Raw genomic sequence first — 19,470 nt, 5'->3', positions numbered from 1 at the left:
CTTGTGAAGAGGGCATTTGACTATGTCCCTCATCATGTCTGTGGGGTGGTGTTTCAGGAGTATGGGGTATCTGTCCTGTTGCTATGGGTTATTTGGTCCCTGTACAACAACAATGGAAGCTTTGTCCCCATTGGTGCCAATATATCTGACTCATTCCCAGTGGAAGTTGGGTGGACTACCCTTTGTCACAATTTCTATGGATTCCTATAGAATCCAATGAAATCTATAGAATCCTATGGCTTCTTCAATACCCAACATCTAAACTAACATCAAACTAGAGATGGCACGATACCACTTTTTTATGTCCAATACCGATACCGATATCATAAATTTGGATATCTGCCGATACCGATATGAATCCGATATAGTGTTTTTTAATCAACAAAACTGTTTTTTAAATATCTTGCTGCATTTTGTATAAGTTCATACTCAAGTTTAAAACAACAACTACACTAAAGCTATTCTGTTATACCTGTATGCAAAAGAGAATATTTCATAGTTCAGCAATACTGATCAATCTAATAAACTTAAACCTACACCATCCTCCCTATTCTGGTATTTTAAAGAGTACTTAGCGTAAATATTAAGCAACCTAACTAATAGGGTTCCAACTCCCAGCAACAACAAAAATAAATAAATAAAAAATAGGGAACCACCCCTCACGCGCCACCTCATGATGCTTAATCGACGTAATCAACCTTAATTTGATGCAGTGTGAAAAAAAATGCACAGAAATCAATTATTTTTCAAGAAATATTAAATAGATTCAACATCTTTCTTCAACAAAATTGCAGACTGTACAGATGGTACCTTCCCAAAGGAAAAAGTACTATAGCTTACTAGGGTATATTAGACTTAATAGTTACTATATACAGTAATTGACTTCTATTCATTTTACATCAAATTAAAACTTTGGGTGTCAGATAATTAATTATTAAAAACAAGACATTTTAAATGAGAATAAGAAAGAAAAGTATGTCTTTGTGCCCCTTTTCCCAGTTAATGCCCTATCGGCCCCCCTGGCTAAACTTTGCTAGATCCGCCCCTGCACAGCTACCAGCGTCAGCTACGTAGAAAAAGATCCTCGAGTAGAAAGTAATATTAAATACATTCTAACAACAGCTGATCAAGCTTAAACGTGCTGCTGTTGTTCAGCAGCTGGTTTCCTCTTTCTGGTGCAAAGTGGGCCAAAAGCAAACAAGAGACACGGACTCGCGACAGAAAAGCCGATCAGCTGATCATTGATCAGTTTCATGATTGAAGTAACAGCAAGAAGAGGCAGTCGCTCCATATATCGCTTGTTAAGCTTAACGCAGGAATGCTTTACAAACATTCAGAGATGGACTTACACACTTGCTTTACTTCTCTCGGGGATAACTTTGTCGGAGATGAAATGCCGGGTAGCTAGCGAAGCTCCACATGCTATCCAGACCACCGACAGGTCCCGCATGCCACAGCCGCTCTATCACGTGATGCATACTGCTCCGAGTGCTAACGTTCTGAGGCGAGTTACGGCGTGTTGCAAGTTTTGTGAGGTGCTTTCGTGATATTTAATGGATCGGATTACATTTTTTATTTTTCTCCGATATCCGATCCAGTAATTTAGGTCAGTATCGGACCGATACCGATACGTAATATCGGATCGGTCCATCTCTACATCAAACAACTGCTATTGCAACTAGAGATTGATGACATACAACACAAATGCTATGGTCGAGGGGAGTCAGTCAGAGAGGAAAGTGAATGACCTGAATGAGACGATTATGGCTAAACCTGGACCTTTTGTGGCAAGGTCACCAAGACTTTTTGAAGTCTCTGAAAGTCTACTTTAAGATGTGAATGTAGCATTTTTGACAATCCGTACTCCCATCACTGAAACCAGGCAGTTGATCAGACAGTGATCCTTGAGATCAAACGGCTATAAGATGAACTGCCACAAGAGGCAGTGCCATCCATAGAGAAGGAGACTAGAGGGCAAAGTCCAAGGTAGGATAGGAAGCCAACTATCCAATCTGCAGAAAGGTGCGATGAAGAAAGGGGTGCCTAAGAAGTACAACAAACTGTACATACCTGGGGTCTTGGTAACTACCAAGCAAAGACTCACAGCTTTGGGTAATGAGGTGTAATATAAAAATAGGCCAATAAACAATAAACCAGATGTTCTCCAATGAACCATCCAAGGTATACTCTCAGTACAAGGGGAGCAATACGAGAACATCCTCACCTAGGCAGAAGATGGAGTGATACAGGAAAAGCATGTGCGAGAAGAATCCAACAAATAAGACATGCTCAGTACCTAGTGAATCTAAAAGCAAATCATAGCAGCTTCCCCGAAAAGGAGCCAGTAACCATCACAGTGGCAGACAGGTCTCACTTTCTGGCTAAAAAAAAATAAAAAATTGCTAATCGATGAGATGCATGGCTAAATAAAATCAGGATGGTCCTGGTCCCAAAACAGAAGGTCCCATCCAAATAACAGCCAATAACGTGTCTCTGCACAGCATAGAAGCTCATGTCTGGCATTATACCTGTGAAAATGAACAAGCACATTGCTCAATACATGAGCAGGGCACGGGAAGGAATTGGCAGAAACACCAGAAGGGCAAACCACCAACTCGTGGCGAGTAAGACTTCAAGACAGTAAGACCTGCAACCTGTCGATTGACTACAAGAAAGCCTATTAATCAGTGCCTCACACATGGATCCTGAACTACCTAGAACTATACAAGAATTCTACAGGACCAAAGAGCTGTCATCAGGAATTCAATGGGGATCTGGCGAACAAGTTGAATGGGAAGAAGAAGATGTAGAATAGGGAGAAGATAGAAGCCACTGGCATCAAGACTGAGGCACTGAGATCAAGGAAGCTCCTCATGATACATGGAGGGTTTCACCCCAAATCCGGCACCCTGAGACTGTATGTAAGTCGAAGGAAGGTGGCATAGGACTAGTGAGTGTCAGGACCACTATCCAGAATGAAACCACAAACATCAATGAGTACATCAGGAAGATGGCCGCAACTGATCACATGCTTAGTGAATACATCAGGCAGCAAAAACCTGAGAAAAGAATAAGCACAGGAACAGGAACCATCATAAAAGGACAGGTCCCTGCATGGAATGTACCACTGGCAGATAGAAGAGTGGCTGACATTTAGAAATTCTACTTTAGAAAGTGGCTTCAGCAGATAACAGGAACAACATCTGAAATATGTCCTAAAAACAGGACAGATATTTCACAGAAACTTCAAGCTCCCATGCCTTTGACAGAAGATGCAAGCTTGAAGGATAAAGACTACCTCCATGGGATGAGTTAGGAATTTTATATATATATTATTATGCTGAAAGAGGCTACAGCCATCAGGGAATGGTGTTACCATTTAAGGGCGGACATGGTCTTCAATGGTTAGACAGACAGGTGGTGTGTGTCAAAGTAACATGCACAGTGCATCTTCTGTTTTACCTTCTTCCCATAGTGCATCCTGTTGACCAGTGTTCCACAGGTAAGCGGGTACATGCACCCAGAAATCCACATGATATAAAAGAAAATGTTATTCATCAGATTAGGCCACTTCTTTGTGGTCCAGTTCAGATGCTCATGCTTAGGAGACGAAAATAACCTTAACCCAACATTGTAGTTTCATTTCTTCTTTAGAGAGAAGAGACAGAAAAACAGATTCAAATCTGCTTGAAGTACACCAACTAGCCCCAGAAAACAGACTGACACGCATACACATAAGATGAACAAACATCAACACAAATTCCTGAGGGGAATAGTTTGGTGCAATAATTGTAGCTTCTAAATAGATAGCTGTGCAACATGTGTGGCCTTTTACATTAGTTATATGATTATAGCTTAGGACCACAGAAATTGAGTAGATAGATTTTGTTGCCATAAATACGTCCCAGATAAAACTCTGTATTGCATGTCCTTTGCACTTTGCGGACATCAAGACTTTCCTTGACTCCCTACGTCTTAAGAAGGGACAGTGTCCTCAGATAATCTAGGACCTGAGATAGCCTTCAGCCAAAGATGGTCGCGCGCGCACACACACACACACACACACACACACACACACATGCACGCACATACACAAAAATCCAATATTCCATGTGTTATGTGCCTTTATGCAAATCTATATGGAAAATTAAACTGTTTCAGTAAATAAAGAAATGCAAATGATTTATGAACATTAAAGAATACAGTAACCATTCACTCAGTAATGCCATGCCCTTACAACTAATCAATAGTTTTACACCTTTTTCTGTCTTATTTTCCTTCAAGACTAAGCGCCTTGTTGGCTAGACAAGGTAATCAATACCACTGAGAAGCAAGGATGTGACTGTGTGCAATTGTTTGATTGTGCATATAAATATAAAATACTTTAGAGTGGGCAAGTGAATGAGTCAACCAGACAATTCATCTACACTGAGCCTCATAGTGAAGCCCAAGCCCAAGAGTTATGTTTAAATTTTAACAGCTAAAAATGGTGCCAATACTGAATTTCAGTCAATTAGGTCAGATGGCTGAGTCCCACGTTAGATTGCAAAGCCAGGCTTTCCTTGAGAAGAGGTAGTGCGAATCACACTTGAACAGAGCTGTAGAACAGACTTGAACAGACAGTAAGAATTCAGTTGAAATTCTTGTAGTATAGAAGAAAGAAATAATGATGGCATTTTTTTCAATTAACGGTGCATGAGTTAAACTTGAGACTGTCAAGCTTACGTATGATTAAAAGGAAAAAAAAAAGAAAAAAGTTAAGAAGAGAAGTTATTTCTGCTGAGTTCACAATCATCATAAGGAACCTCAACTCGAGAACCACTTAGCTATTCAAACTGTTTAAGCACATTTACATACTAAAGCATTATATTGGGTTATCAGAGATCTAGGGAATGAATAGAACAAAAACATCAACTGAATTTTGACCTAGAACAACTAGTAAAAAATGCAAATGTAAAAAAGTCCTTTGGCAGTTTTATTACATACAGGGGGAAGGCGGGTTTGAGATGTTTTATGTTTATTTCATCAAAACTTGCTCTTATGGTATTATTTTATGCAGTGTTAAAACAGATGAGCTGCACAAGTAGTCCTTGAACCCTAGACGTTCTGCCATGAAGACAAGTTATGCCAATTTAAAACTGGGACAAACTACAGCTGCCCCAAACTGGTAGACAATTACATCAGCTTCATACCTAATAGGTCCTAGATGACCCATCTTGCCCAAAAAGACAACGTGAAAGGTTGAACTACTTAGGATATGTTGCCTTAAGTATTGAAAGACATGAAAGATGATTTAAGAGTTTGACAAACAATATCAAATCATGTTTGATATTGGGTGTTATGCTTGTTTTGCTCTTAGGTCTCTTAAGTATTGCATATTCAATGCAGTAGGCAAAGCAATCCAAACTTTTTTTCGTTTGTTTGGGGGGGAGGTTGCTAAATAGAGTGTTGTATTATAGAACTGTATAGTGTCATTTGTCAACTTAAAGCTGAGTTGGAAAATCGTCAGCAACAAGTTTATAGAAAAAAAATAACATTTGTATTCCTGTGCTTGATGAATAAAACCAAAAAATCTCCCTTTTGGTATTTGTTATTCTCAAACAGAACCAGTATGTGCACAAGCAGGGAGCTAACTTTCTCTTTGTGACATTTGGCGGTTGAAAGTTTGTGTACATGAGTGCATTAGAACTTATTCACTACACACAGAAGCCTACTGTGAACAAAAATAAGAAATAAAACTAAGTTCTTATAAACCCAAATTAATAAGCCAAACCCCTTAAAGGTAAGTAATGAAGTCCATGTAGGTTTGTCACTAGAGGTAATGTCTTTCACATTGCACAGCACTTTTTTATGTGAACCTATTCGTACAGCTTTGAAATCAACATTTAAACAGATTCAATACTGAAAGATTGCTGTACAATATAATATCAGGCTTGAATGAAAGTGACTCTTGCCCAGTGAAGTTGTTCAAATACTTACCATTTAACATAACAGAGTGAGAATCTCACAAAAAGAAAACTGGCCTTGTTTAATGCATTCACTTAAACAAATACGGAAACAAAAAAACCCCACTTCCTTAACAATATTATTATTGTGTAATTAATCATAATTACAAGGATTTGAACCAAATGCACAGCTGTCAAATATATATATAAATATAAATATTGAGATCTGAATTTTGATTTTATGGTTGTAAGTGAAACAGGAGTGAAACAGAAACCTGTAAGGCGCTTTCACTGGACTTGTCCTTTTAGAATTTGACTTTCTTTTCAAATTCTCTTTGTCACTGTGGCATTCCTTTAACTTTGCTTCTAAATGCTCTTCACCTCACTTTCTTAGCACCTGACAGAAAGTATTTTATGATAACTGAACGATGAGTGAAAATTTGGAAACTGTATACTGTAGTGCGTATTGTATGTTTAAAGAACCACAAAGCATGATTTTCTGACTGAAACACTGATGAAAACTGCAGATCACTGGTGTATCCGACATCAAGGTAACTACTGTACACAGACTACACACATACACACCCCATACACACATGAAATACTCCAGGGGCAACCACCCTCATTAGATATAGACAAACAATCAATTAGTCAGTGTAATAAGGAACATAAAGCCTGTCTGTGGTGATAATGCTTACATTCCTCCACCCCAGACAGCAGCACTAAAACAACAGAGAAAGTAGAAGGCAACTGGTGAATGATAATGCCTCTCTCTGTCTCTTTCTGTCACCCAAAGTGTGTTTGTCTTCTCCAAGCATTTGAAATCCATGTTTATTTCCAGAATAAATGGCTTTATGTGGCTATAAAGGTGAAAAATGATTTCAACTTTCTTTATGAATGTTCATTTGGGAATGAAGGAATGGGACAAGGTGGTGAAAATAAATGTAGTAAAGCAAAGTGTTACTCTGCTTTTACAAAATGGAGTGAGGTAAAACCAGTGGCTATAAACTCTTGACAGACAAGGGTTATATGCATAAGAATATTTTCAACCACTGCATTAAGGGCATTTATTTGTTTCAGTATATTACCTGGTGAATGTCATCATTCTCCCATGTTTTTACCAAGAGTCTTCTATACAGTTGATTGTAAAACAACAATAACCATGCACATTCTAAGTCACCAATACCTGTTTTGGCATTTCTGATTGTCATGAGCATGTATACATGTTTAAATTTATTTGCTGCCATGTGATTGGCTGACAAACTATTTCATTAACTAGCAGTTGAACAGGTGTACCTATCAAAGTGAGTGTATTATATTGGTGAGTATAGTGATATGCTTAACGTCACACAAATGTGGTCCTTGGCAAATTACGATGCATTCATTTAACTTTTTCTTCCTTAATGTATTACATTAATCCAATAATAACTAAAACTACAATCCCAAGTTTGGATTATGTTGTAATAAAAGCAGTAATTATTTTGTAAATCTCAAGCTAGGTATTAATTCATTCGATGGCTAGCGGTGCAGGCACTGGTAACCTTGGAATTATGTATGAAAACCTTGATATCTGGCTGATTAAAATTACGTTTGTGTAAGTGTGTGGGTGTCTTGAAGCAATCATCTTTTATGCATATTTTGTTTGCTCAGGACGTTAATCTAGCTTGGATTTTAGGTGTCTTTATCTTCAATGATATTCCTTGTAAATAAACTTGACCTCAGCATTAAAGCCAGACTGAGTAAATCCTTTTCCACTCAGAGTCCTCTCTCAGTCTTGCTGTTTCCCTGTCATTCTCTGTTCCAAAGATTGCTGAACAATCAGCAATTGTATAAAACTAGATAGCAAATATGCTAATAATTTCTCTCACCTTGCATTACTCTTGACAGAAACAAACACTTAAAATGGTGGACACACACATGCACACAGATAACACACACAAGACAAGTCTTCTTGATAGAGAATTGGCTCTCATTGTCAGTGATGTCTGTTTGCAAGCCCTCTTTACAAGTAGAGAAAACAAAAAAGAAATGAGTATGGGAGAAACAACAAGAGGAGTGGCGAAATGATGATGGACCAAAACAAATCAGGTCAGGGAAGGCCGAGTAAGGAGAGATAGGTGTGATGTGGAGATGGATAAGATGAAGGATAAATAAAAGTGTTTGTTCTTCTGAAAGTCAGACGGTCAAAACATAAAGAAGTGGTATTTTTTTTTCTATTACTTTGCATTTACATTAAAAAAAACTTTGCTGGAGGCACACAAACTAACTGCATCACTAGAGCAAAATGGCAAACTGTCTCAGGACAATAATAATGGAAAATCTCATATTAAGGATGTTATTAAATGATTTCTTGTAGCAGCTGAGACTTAGAGGATGAGACTTTAAAATCAAACAATGTGTCCACCCCAAGTAGGGTAGTTTTATGAATAAGTCAAAACAATGTCTATGCGTGTTTTTAATGCTGAGCATACACTGTTTTTTTGCCTCACATCTTGAAAAGCAGTTTCATAAATTTGCATTAGATTTGTTCCTTGTAGCTAACTGCAGAAACACAGCAAATGAGGCTGGATTTTGCACATCTGATGGACTGAATCTAATAATTCACGTGGTTTACAATCTGTCCCAAAAGAAAATGCATGGTTTACAGCACAAGAGCACAAAGGAGAAACAAAATATATATCCTGGTATCATGATGTTTTGAATCTTTATGATTCAATAAATATTATTTTTGCAAGTTAATGTATCAAACATAAGGACATAATTTGACTGTTATTTCCAAAATCAGTCCCTTTTTTCTATATACAGAATATTTTATGTATGCCTTTATTTATATACAAATGAGTTTGACTCTGAATGTGAGTCCATGTACGATATTCTGTCCCTAAGAATTCTTTCACTTGAGAAAAAAAGACATTGTTCATTGGACACTTTCTGCTACCTCATCCCATATTCCCATACAGCACAATTTAAATATGTCTAAATCTTAAATATGTCAATTTGGCATCTTCCATTAATGCTGATGTTGAACATAATGCAACACAAACTCTCGTAGAGGATACAAAGTCAGAGAGATACATATTTTGAAATAACTGTGCAGTCAAATCTAGTACACACAGAGCGCATAAAGGAGAGCACAGTAGCCAGTGCAATAAAAATTCTGGGTCCATCACTGTAGTTAGTAGTGAGTGCTGTGCATCCCGCTACCGATGTGAAAGGGTCTTAACATATGGAGGTGTGCAGCATGCACTCATGGGTTAAGATTTACTTTTATCTATGAGAACAGCACTATAATTAATACAAAACATTTATGTTTGTGTCTCTTTTATCAGGTGCTGTGCAATCTGGACTGTCATGGATGTGTTATTTTCCTTCAATTTAGGTTCAGTGTAAGTGTAATGCCTCTCCTCAAATGCCTGAAGCCTAAAATAACAAACCTGTTTCGAAAATGGAGGCAGTAGAAAGTATAGTATAGAGACAATTGCGTAAAAATGTAGCGAGTAAAAGAATAAAGTTTTTAGAAGAAAAAATACTCAACTAGATTACAGATGCCTGAGAATTCTACTTAAGAACACTAACAAAGCATTTGTATTATGTTACCTTTGATTGGAAGATGGGCACTTCATGGTTCTTTCCTTTAGTTTGGGGTCTAATGCTGAAACTTGGGTTTAAGCTGGGTAATGGCTGTGTGGCACTCCATCACTCTTCTTCTGTGCTGAAGTGTTATTGTGTTATTCTTCATTGTCCTTCAGTAACATAAATATGGTCTCACTTCAGTTTTTCTGACCATCCAAGTGTGTTTACCAGGTGCTATTAATAAACCTCTGACAGAGATCAATCCCTGTCCTTAAGTTTGAATATAAGGCATTCTATGGCGTTATTTTTGTGTCACTATTGTGAGCGCACGTAAAAAATTTTTTGAGTGCACGTAAAAAAAAAATTCAGGTGCAAGTGTTGCATTTTGAGGAGAAATTTATTTTGAGCGAAGAAAAGCTAAATTTGAGTGAACAAAATTCATTGCTGCGTGCAAAAGATGTATTTCAGTGTTTGCTATTATCCATACACACACACAATAGCAGCCCCTCTCGCTCAGTTTTTGCGCTCGCAATGTGTTGGTTGCGCTCTCAACATTTATGCCTGTGCGTGTTCAGCTCTTTCTGTACACCTTTATACTTGTGCCACAAACCCAGCCAATCACAGACTTGGATGCAAAAAAATCTGATTGGCTGTTTTGGTCTCCAATCAGCTCGGAATGACGAAATGCAATATCCCAGAATCCATTTCGTCCAAAACTGAAACGAGGCCGTGGCGGAGTTTGAAATATTACTCTTTCTGAGCCACAAAATAAACTTTTAAGATATTTTCATGCAAGAATGGTGCTGTGTAAACTTCAAATATCTGCTTGATTTATCAAGACATCACATATTTACAAAAGTGCTCTAATGTTTTTGGAGATGCCTGTTACCCAACAGCTGACCGCATAGCTGGACTGGCCATTGGGCATACCGGGCATTTGCCCAGTGGGCTGATGGTGATTTTTCATTTTGTTTGTTTGTTTTTGTAACGGTATAAACAATGAAAGGTGGTGGATTAGCCAATTGGTCATGATCAACTCTGGGCTGGACCAATTACAATACATCCGTATTGAGGTGAAAAGGAACGCGTTTCGTCCTGTACTAGAATGAAAAACAAAAGACACAAAGCTGGAGTTATTCTGTGTTTTTGCTGCACAACTGCCTGTTCTTTTCTCATTGTCTCTCCCTCTCTCTACTGTTGCTACTTCAATCATGAAACTCATCAATGATCAGCTGATTGGCTTTTCTGTCATAAGTCCCATCTCTCTTGCTTGTTTATCTCCCACTTTGCGCCAGAAAGAGAAAATCAGCGGATGTTGCACTAAACAACAGCAGCACGTTCAAGCTTGATCAGCTGTTGTTAGAATGTATTTAATATTACTTTCTAGTATCAGCTGATGTTTGCTGGAGCAACAGCTGTAAAAGCTGCTGGTCATGATATCGGTTTGCATATGTGGTGAGAGGGAAACATGAAGGTGATACAAGTCATACATATATACCAACAAGACAGCGTACATCACTGTCACAACAGCGTTTGTTTTAGTTCAAAGGCTTTATGGTTTGTCCTATAATACCTGGTGGTGTAGTCGGCCGATTGTTTGTCAGTTCGGCCTTATATATTATGTTTAACCTGAGTGACCACCCGGTCAGCTGGTGGGTAACAGGCATCTCCGAAAACATTAGAGCACTTTTGCAAATATGTGATGTCTTGATAAATCGAGCAGATATTTGAAGTTTACACAGCACCATTCTCGCATTAAAATATCTTAAAAGTTTATTTTGTGACCCAGAAAGAGTTTTGTGTAGTATAACGGTGTACAGAAAGAGTTGAATGCGCACGGGCAGAAATGTTGAGAGCGCAAGCAACACATTGCGAGCAAGCGCAAATGCAAAAACTGAGAGGGAGGGGCTGCTATTGTGTGTGTGTATGGATAATAGCAAACACTGAAATACATTTTTTGCACGCAGCAATGAATTTTGTTCACTCAAATTTAGCTTTTCTTCACTCAAAATAAATTTCTCCTCAAAATGCGACACTTGCACCTGCAATTTTTTTTTTACGTTAGAATAGTCGCACAAAAATAACGCCATCGTATTCTGGATGGATCTATTCATAACTAGTGAGTAGTTTACAGTGCAAAATAATTGAAAACTTTACAAAACAGAAAGCAAGACTGATGAATGATTAGAGAATTTCTACAGATACCTTGAGTTTTTCAAGAATGTGTTGTAACTTTTGTCAACTTAACTATCTCAGATATTTTCCACTAATGAAGAAGCTACAAAGTTTTCAGAAACACCTTTCAAACATGTAGGTGACACCAGAAAATAGGCTCTTGGATGAATGTTCCTTTTTAATTTCATTAGGTGTGTATGTGCAAGAGAAGTACAAAGGAATCAATTTTAGCAAGGTTCGGTGTGGTTTTTGTAAAGCTGAGAGGATGTGCAAATCAGAGTGGTCTAATAAGGGCTCTGTTTTTTAATCATTTGATGGACTCTCAAAAAGGTCAACACCAAATTCAAAACATCTTTTGATATTTTTCATATCTTGTCAGGATTTGGAGAAATAAGAGGTACAAAAACCAGCAGAGACAGATGAAGACACCCAGGGTGAGAAAATGCTGGACACCAAGAGAGAGAAACAGAAACACCGGGAGAGAAGAACACATACACAACAAGAGATTCCAGGGAGAAAAGGGGACATTCTGAATGTGGGAAATGGGCACATCCCTGCATGCTCAAAACTGATATTTCTCAACTTTAATAATGTCATACATTCTGTGTGTGTGTCTCACAGATAAATGAACAATATTGCACCTGCAGGGACAGATACTTTTCCCCAGTGAGCAACTGTAACTTCAGCTATTACATTCACTGCATGAATCAGTTTCTCATCCTCGCATTAAACAATGAGCAAGTATAGATAATACAGAACCTTTTCAGTTATTGTTTGCAGATTATTTTCTCTAATTAGAATTATAGAATGACTGCCAATTTTGTGGCAAACAGAAATTCAATGTGTATTTCCATATTTGAATTGAATCTTTAAACTTGCCCTGTTTTAAGTATAAAGATTTGGATGATAATGACTGCAAAACAAAAAAGAAAAAGAAAAACACCTGGTGTGGTTGTGTTGTTGTCTGTTTTAACAGAAACAGCAACTACAGCACACTCAAAAAAGTCCTTGGATAAAAAAAGGACAAGTGCTCTTGTCACAGAATGAATAAATAAACCACTTCAGATACCATCCCACAACAATAAATCACAAGATCCATGTAATCCAAAACTCAAAAAGCAGAGAACAGGCATCACCACTTCTCGTAGAGTGTATGTAACACTGTATATATGTATGTCTTACATATAAAACCTCATTGTGTTAAGACCTAGCTACAACTGCCAGATGTGGATGGTGTGGATTTAAAAACTGCATTTATATATAATCACTATTTCTAATGGCTAATGGCTACTGTCTTGTGTCTCAACACCTGGAAAAAAAATGATATTTGCATTTTTGCCAGACTCTTGAGACAGACAAACAATAATTATGCATGTCTGTTACTGAAGCTTCATTGTTCAAATGCACATAGTAACTCACAGCATCAGCAAATATAAGCTGTAACAACATTTGTTTACAAGTTATTTTAGGTAGAAGAAAAATACACTTGTAGATGAGCAGAAAGAGAATGGTTATTATTGTCACGGTCCTGGGTCTCCTGACCCAGCGTTTTTAGTTCTTTGTGATTTTTGTATTATTGTACTTGTGTGTGATTTATTCTATGGCTTCTAGTTTTGATCCCTTGCCCTTCATGTCTCTCTGTGCCCCCTCTGTTCTGTGTAATTGTGTGTCTTTGCATGTTTGAATTTCTTGTTTCTTTTCTGTCACTCTGCATTGTGCATTATGTTCTCATGGTTGGTCTTTTGTTACTCCCTCTAGTCTAGTCTCTTGTGTTCCAAGCTGAGTATTTCCCTGTGTATTTTGGTTCTTAGACCTCTGCCTTATGGTTTATGTCTCTGTGTTTCTTATTTGCTGTCTCCACTGTGTCAAGTTCGCGTCTCTGTGTGAAACTTCCTGTTTTACTTTGATGGTCCGTGTCTTATGTGAATGCGTCCTGCTTTGCTTGTCTTGTCAGTCCTGATTTCTCCCAGCTGTGCCCTCCTTCTGTGTCTCATTCCCCTCGTTACTTCCCAGTGTATTTAAACCCTGTGTTTCTCTGAGTCAGTGTCGCGTCGTCTCTCATGCTGTGTGTGATTCTCCCCGTGTCTTCTGGTATGCATTTTAATTAGCTTTTCCCAGTTTAGTTTAGTTTAGTATTGCTTGTGTTCTATTTTCCAGCAATAAAGCTGTGCTTTTGAGTTCAAGTTCTGTCCCCGTGAGTTTGCGTTTGGGTCAAATCCCTGCCTGCCACACAGCCGAAACATGACAATTATTTTGTTTTTTATGTTCATTGCTTAGTGTGTGTAATTGCATTGACTCATTGTTTGGGATTTTACTCATCTTATTTTTGATCTACATGATTAGTATCAACCACTACTGCACCTGTAGTCAATGAAGTAAATGGTTTTGTGATGAACACCAACACTAACTCATTGATTTGCAGTGCTTATTCACAGCAAAAGTCCTGAGACTAAATCTTCCAATTTTCAGATTGTGTATCTCATCTGTGGTTTTGGTTATCTTTATATTGGTCTTAGTTTTTAATATATTAGTCTTAACTGGCAGCTTGGGTTTACTCAACACGTGATTGGATAGACTCTAACACCTACATAAAATGATGTTACAGAGAACGGATGATAGCACTCTGTTCATATATGTAATAATAATGTCCTGTGGACTGAGAAAATGTTTTAATATTTCAAAAAGAATATGGGAGATTAACAACTACACCATAGATGAAAACAAATGGTAGATTTTGTTGAAGATTAACATTAAAGATAATATTAACTGACAACAATTTAAAAAAAAAAAAAAATCATATTCAACATGATATTAGGGGTCAATGATGCAATGCTCTCTTGGGTCTGTCGGGTGGTTTTACAGAACAGTGTAGCTCTCATAATGTGTCATACTGTTACATCAAGTGTTTCCATCAAGTGTTTTGGGCCATATCCTACACTCACCCCAGACCTTAGTATCTGTTCTTCATGTTATTTAACTTTATGCTGAGACATATTCATTCAAGTGAAATTATTTTTTTGTACTGTTGTTTGTGGTACTGGAGGTAAAGCGTTTCTTTAGATAAGAAGACTTTGTCAAACATTGAAGACTTTCTATCTAACAGTACTATGTGATAATCAGATAAGCTACTGTTCATGCGGAACCCTGACCTCAAATACCCTTGTGTATCCTTGACGTGGGAAAGATCTCACCAGTCACTTCCACTGATAACCCCTATTATCAAGTCGTCCAGTCAGATAAGATACAGATCTGACACGTGCCGTTGTTGGTAATTACGGCAAAATTGATTGCTGAAGCAGTGGGACGAGTCGGGGCAGAATGGCAGCCCTGAACTTTTTGTCCTTCAACATCACCCTCTCTACAGCAGGCTCTCAAAGGTTACTTTGCACATAACTGAAACTATTTATTATCCTTATAGACTTGTCAGTGTTTACATTTTAAATAAGTATTGCAGTGTAGTCTATGATTATCAACCTTAGACTGCTTGGACTGAACTATAGTACACAGATGACTTTGATATATACCAGTAAATGAAAATTGACAATAGTAATTTAAAAAAAATTAATTAGTATTTATTAATAGAATACATTGGTATAATTTGTATAGGACTTAATTTTTGTCTGCATGATTTCAGCCCACATTACCATCTTTTATTAGATTTAGCTTGCTATTATAGCTAACTTCTGATTAAAGAATGTTTCTTATTTTGCATAATACTAGTACACTTTCTAACATCTATAATTATCCCTGTTCTTCATTTTTTAGGCATTTTTGCTATGAAGCTAAGGCCCCTACAATATGACCTAGTTATACATTCTCCCAAGTTTTTTTTTTATTAATTTACCTTCAAAGGAAAACAGCTGTTTAACCCATTTATCATTGGCTTACTTACCACCACCGGATAAATCTGCTCTTACTTTTTTAACTGTGCCGCTTATTGCTTTCCCATGCTGTAGTCACAGCAGATACATCACAAAGACAAACCTATGTGTCGGCAGAGGTCATTGCTCCAGATATGCATGAATTTAAACCTGTCTCATTGTATTAATAATTAGTGCATAGCCTGCTCTCTGGTGTGTTCTTTGATGTAGCTGGTGTCGTTGTAGGTAAGAGAAAAAAAGTATTCCTTTGAGTTAAACTCTGCGGTACTTGTGTGGAGGGGGAGGGGAGGGGGGGTTCATGGTGGTTCATGCCAGTAAACCTTGGGGGAGAAACTAACCCCAGGTTGGTCTCAAGTACATCCATCAAATTGTGAATGTGTGTGAAGGTTAGATAGGAAGCACTTAAATGCAAAAAGCAATTTTAAAAAGGTGCTTGTATGAATGTAAATAGGTGAATGAGGCAAGATGTATAAAGCACTTTGGGTGCTCCAGTAGTCTTGTTAATGATCTGGGTGAGGAGGTTCAGGTCTATGCAGAACATCAGTCCTTGGGTAATTCCACAATGGGCTTGAAGTCACTTCTAGTGTTGTTTACCACATCCCCACTGAATTCAATTCCTTTGCTGATGATTTATTCCTTTGAACTGTTTGGTACACCTTCCTGCTATACTACATAACAAAAACGGTGACCACAGAGAGCAAAAAGTGTTCCACAGTCAAATTTTTGAATGTTATGACACCGTCTGGGTACTTATAGTGCTCAACAAGTAGTTACTCTTCGGTATCAATAAACTTATAGATGGCAAATTTAAGTATTTAAGTATGTTTTTTAAAATGCAAATTTTTGTTATGAGGCTTTTAGCGTTTCAAAAAACATATTTCCATACTTGAATTTGCCATTTCAAGTCTATAAGTGTTATGAGGCTTTTAGTCACCTCAAGAAACAGTTTCAGCTTGCAGATGTGCCTAATATAAATTTTACTGTTCTTACTTAAACAACAGCCAAAACACAATCCCAAGGTCTATTACTGCTGTCCAACGAAGAAGTAGCAGTGCTTTAACTTAAAATGATTTGAACCACAAAGTGATGGATGAGCAGCAACCTTTGTAGTGCCTCAGTTTGTTGCCTGGACAGTGTATAAAAAAAATATTCTGTATGTATAAAAGGAAATACAGTCACGGTAAAAACAAAGTGCAAACTTTGTCATTTCTAAGGTTTATGTGTCTAAACATAAGTTATGGCAGTTTGCTGCTCTGGAGCATTCATGTGTATGTTCACACAATGCCTAGGAGAAAAGGCATCAGAAGAGATCATACAGAAGCAATTGTTATAAGACCATTTCCAAACTATTTAAAGTCCATCATTCTGCAGGGGGTAAGATTATTCTCAACTGGAAAACATTCAAGAAAGCGTTCACAGGTGTGTATATCCTAGAAAATGTATACTCCATGGTGTGACTGTGCAACGGTACAGACAAGACTAAAGAAGAACTGTTTGGCCGTAACGCACAGGACCACATTTGGCAAAAAGCAAACAAAGCATATCAGCACAAACATCTCATATCAACAGTCATTGTGGTGGAGGGGTGATGATTTTGGCTCGTTTTGCAGCCAAACATGAACACCTCTGTATACCAAAGTATACAAGAGTCAAATGTGAGGCCATCTGTCTGACAGCTGATGCTTGCTCAAAATTGAGTCATGCAGTGCAATAGAGAATCTACTATGCAACAGAATGGCTAAAAAAGAAAATAATCAGTATGTTGCAATGGTCCAGTCAAAGTCTATACCTCAACCTGATTGAAATGCCATGGTGGGACCTTAAAAGAGCTGTGCATAAACAAATACCTGTCAACCTCAATGAGTTGAAACATCGCTGTAAAGGAGAGTGGGCCAATATCCCTACACAATGACGCGAGAGACTAATAAAGTCAAACAGATCAACTTAGGTTTGCACAATTGATCACATTTTAATTTTGATCATGATTATGGCTTCTCACAATTAAATGAGCATGACTGAGCAGTGCTTAAATCCATGCTTTGCCAATTCAGCACTCCCTGGTTCATCACATAACCATGTGACTGCATGTGCCAAACAGCTTAAAGTTTCATAGACTAACATTACATTAAAAAAATAGATATACAACAAAAATTAAATGCTTTGTACAGCAGAAAGTGAAGTGCCTTTTCATCGAAGTTTCACCATTCATTACTTGGAAATACTTTCTTTTGTATTTAACACAAGTGATGTAAACAAACTGCAAATACTGCAGTGTATTTACACTGCAAAGCAACAGAACTAACTTAATCAGCTGCCAGTAAACAAGCTGTAATATGATGAATGCATGAAAAGCCATATGAAGGCCAACAATTCCCCCAATACAGTGTTTGCTAACGCGACTTATTTAACACCAACTTAATAGAAGCAAGCCTACACAGCTTGTCAGTGTATCCATCTAGCTCATAAGAGCACACCGAAACAAATCAATCCAATCATATTCCATTTGGCCAAAGATATGTGTCCACTACACATGATGAGTAAGGCAGGTTTAATGAAAGTCAGCATGCTGGGTAAAAGATGTGCTATCACCTCACACGCTAATTTATTAAAAGTGGAAAAACCTGCCCTGTATTTAAAACACTGTATGGAAAAAGGAGAGAGCTCCCACAGCTGTCGAGTACTTCGGTTTGAGTTTTATTCACATCCATCATGCAGGTACAATGACTAGAGTGAAAGACTTTGTTTGACTTGTCTGCAAAGGTCAGGTTATAAAGATAAATTAACATGGATGTAGCACAATGTAAAGGTGAACAAAGAGCCCTGTTCATTTAAGTAAGGATTTGATACAGCTTTTGTTTTTAGTATTCTATTTTTCAAGGATGCACTGAATTTAAGTGAAAAAGAAGGTCTATCTTTTCATGCAAAAATACATACAATAGAGAAGACAATAAAGCAGTGTCACTGTTGGCAAAGGTGACTCTACAAGCTACTGAATCTTATTTATTTACCATACTGCTTCTGCATTTGGACTTAACCTTTATTACTATCATAACTATTATGTGTTACCTATATTTTCCTGGTGTATTTTTACCATAACTGTTGCTAAAAATGAGAAAATCTGTTTCTGCGTTTGGTAAACAAATGATAATTCAAACTAAAAATTGCTATTAGGTAATCCACTGTTAAAAGCAATCAACAATAGGCCCATGAAACAGAGGTGCTGTTGGACATATGGCTCATTTCTCAATCTAATTCCTCAATATTTCACACAGCTCTGTTTATATTCAGTAGTGTTTATCTCCAGTAAAATTGATGGATTGCTGGAATCTGTGGTTTAGACTGCCTAGGGAAAGTCACTGGCTTTAGAGATTAAAAAAGAGTGAATTAAATGTATCCTATCTTTAGTGAATGAAACTCTATTTAAAATAATAACATATTCACTTTTTTATATATGTAACATTCTGAATCTTTAAATGTGATAATCATATTCTACTTTAAAGGGACTCTGTTATACAGGCTACCTCATTTCCATTTCTATGAAGAAATGCTGCTAAAAGACTCCAGGCTGCACTCGCTCTGAACTGACCTTGTGTTTACAGCATTGTTTACGTAGCTCAAAAACCCAAACTTGTCAGAAACAACAAATAATAACAACAGCAGGAAGGCTCAGTGGCAATTAACATTAGAGCACCCAGAGATCATACTGCCATGGCACAATAAAAAGGAAATTACATCATAAACATTCAGATTTAATTGAGCATGCTTTTGTGTGTGTGTTTCTACAAGTGAATATGTCACCGTTTTTGTGTGTGTCTGTGTCTCTTTGTATGTACTTGGGGTGTAGGTTCTCTGTATTCCCTGGAGAGGCCTAATCAGACAAACAAGACTTGTCTCAC

At 37.5% G+C, this 19,470-nt stretch overlaps 1 long non-coding RNA gene across 1 annotated transcript in view; it reads left to right on the top strand.

Annotated features, from left to right (window-relative positions):
* LOC309707841 overlaps window positions 1–12,510 on the top strand; it is a 43,562-nt gene extending 31,052 nt beyond the window's left edge. The window contains exons 2-3 of the long non-coding RNA XR_014277087.1: window positions 9,275–9,331; window positions 12,073–12,510. This is a non-coding gene — a long non-coding RNA (uncharacterized lncRNA). The remainder of the gene's footprint in view (window positions 1–9,274; window positions 9,332–12,072) is intronic.
* The last annotated feature ends 6,960 nt before the right edge of the window (window positions 12,511–19,470 follow it).

This window comes from Aulonocara stuartgranti (assembly GCF_965226115.1).
Source record: "Aulonocara stuartgranti genome assembly, chromosome: 6".
Lineage (NCBI taxonomy): Eukaryota > Metazoa > Chordata > Actinopteri > Cichliformes > Cichlidae > Aulonocara > Aulonocara stuartgranti.
This window is presented reverse-complemented; position numbering and strand designations above follow the sequence as displayed.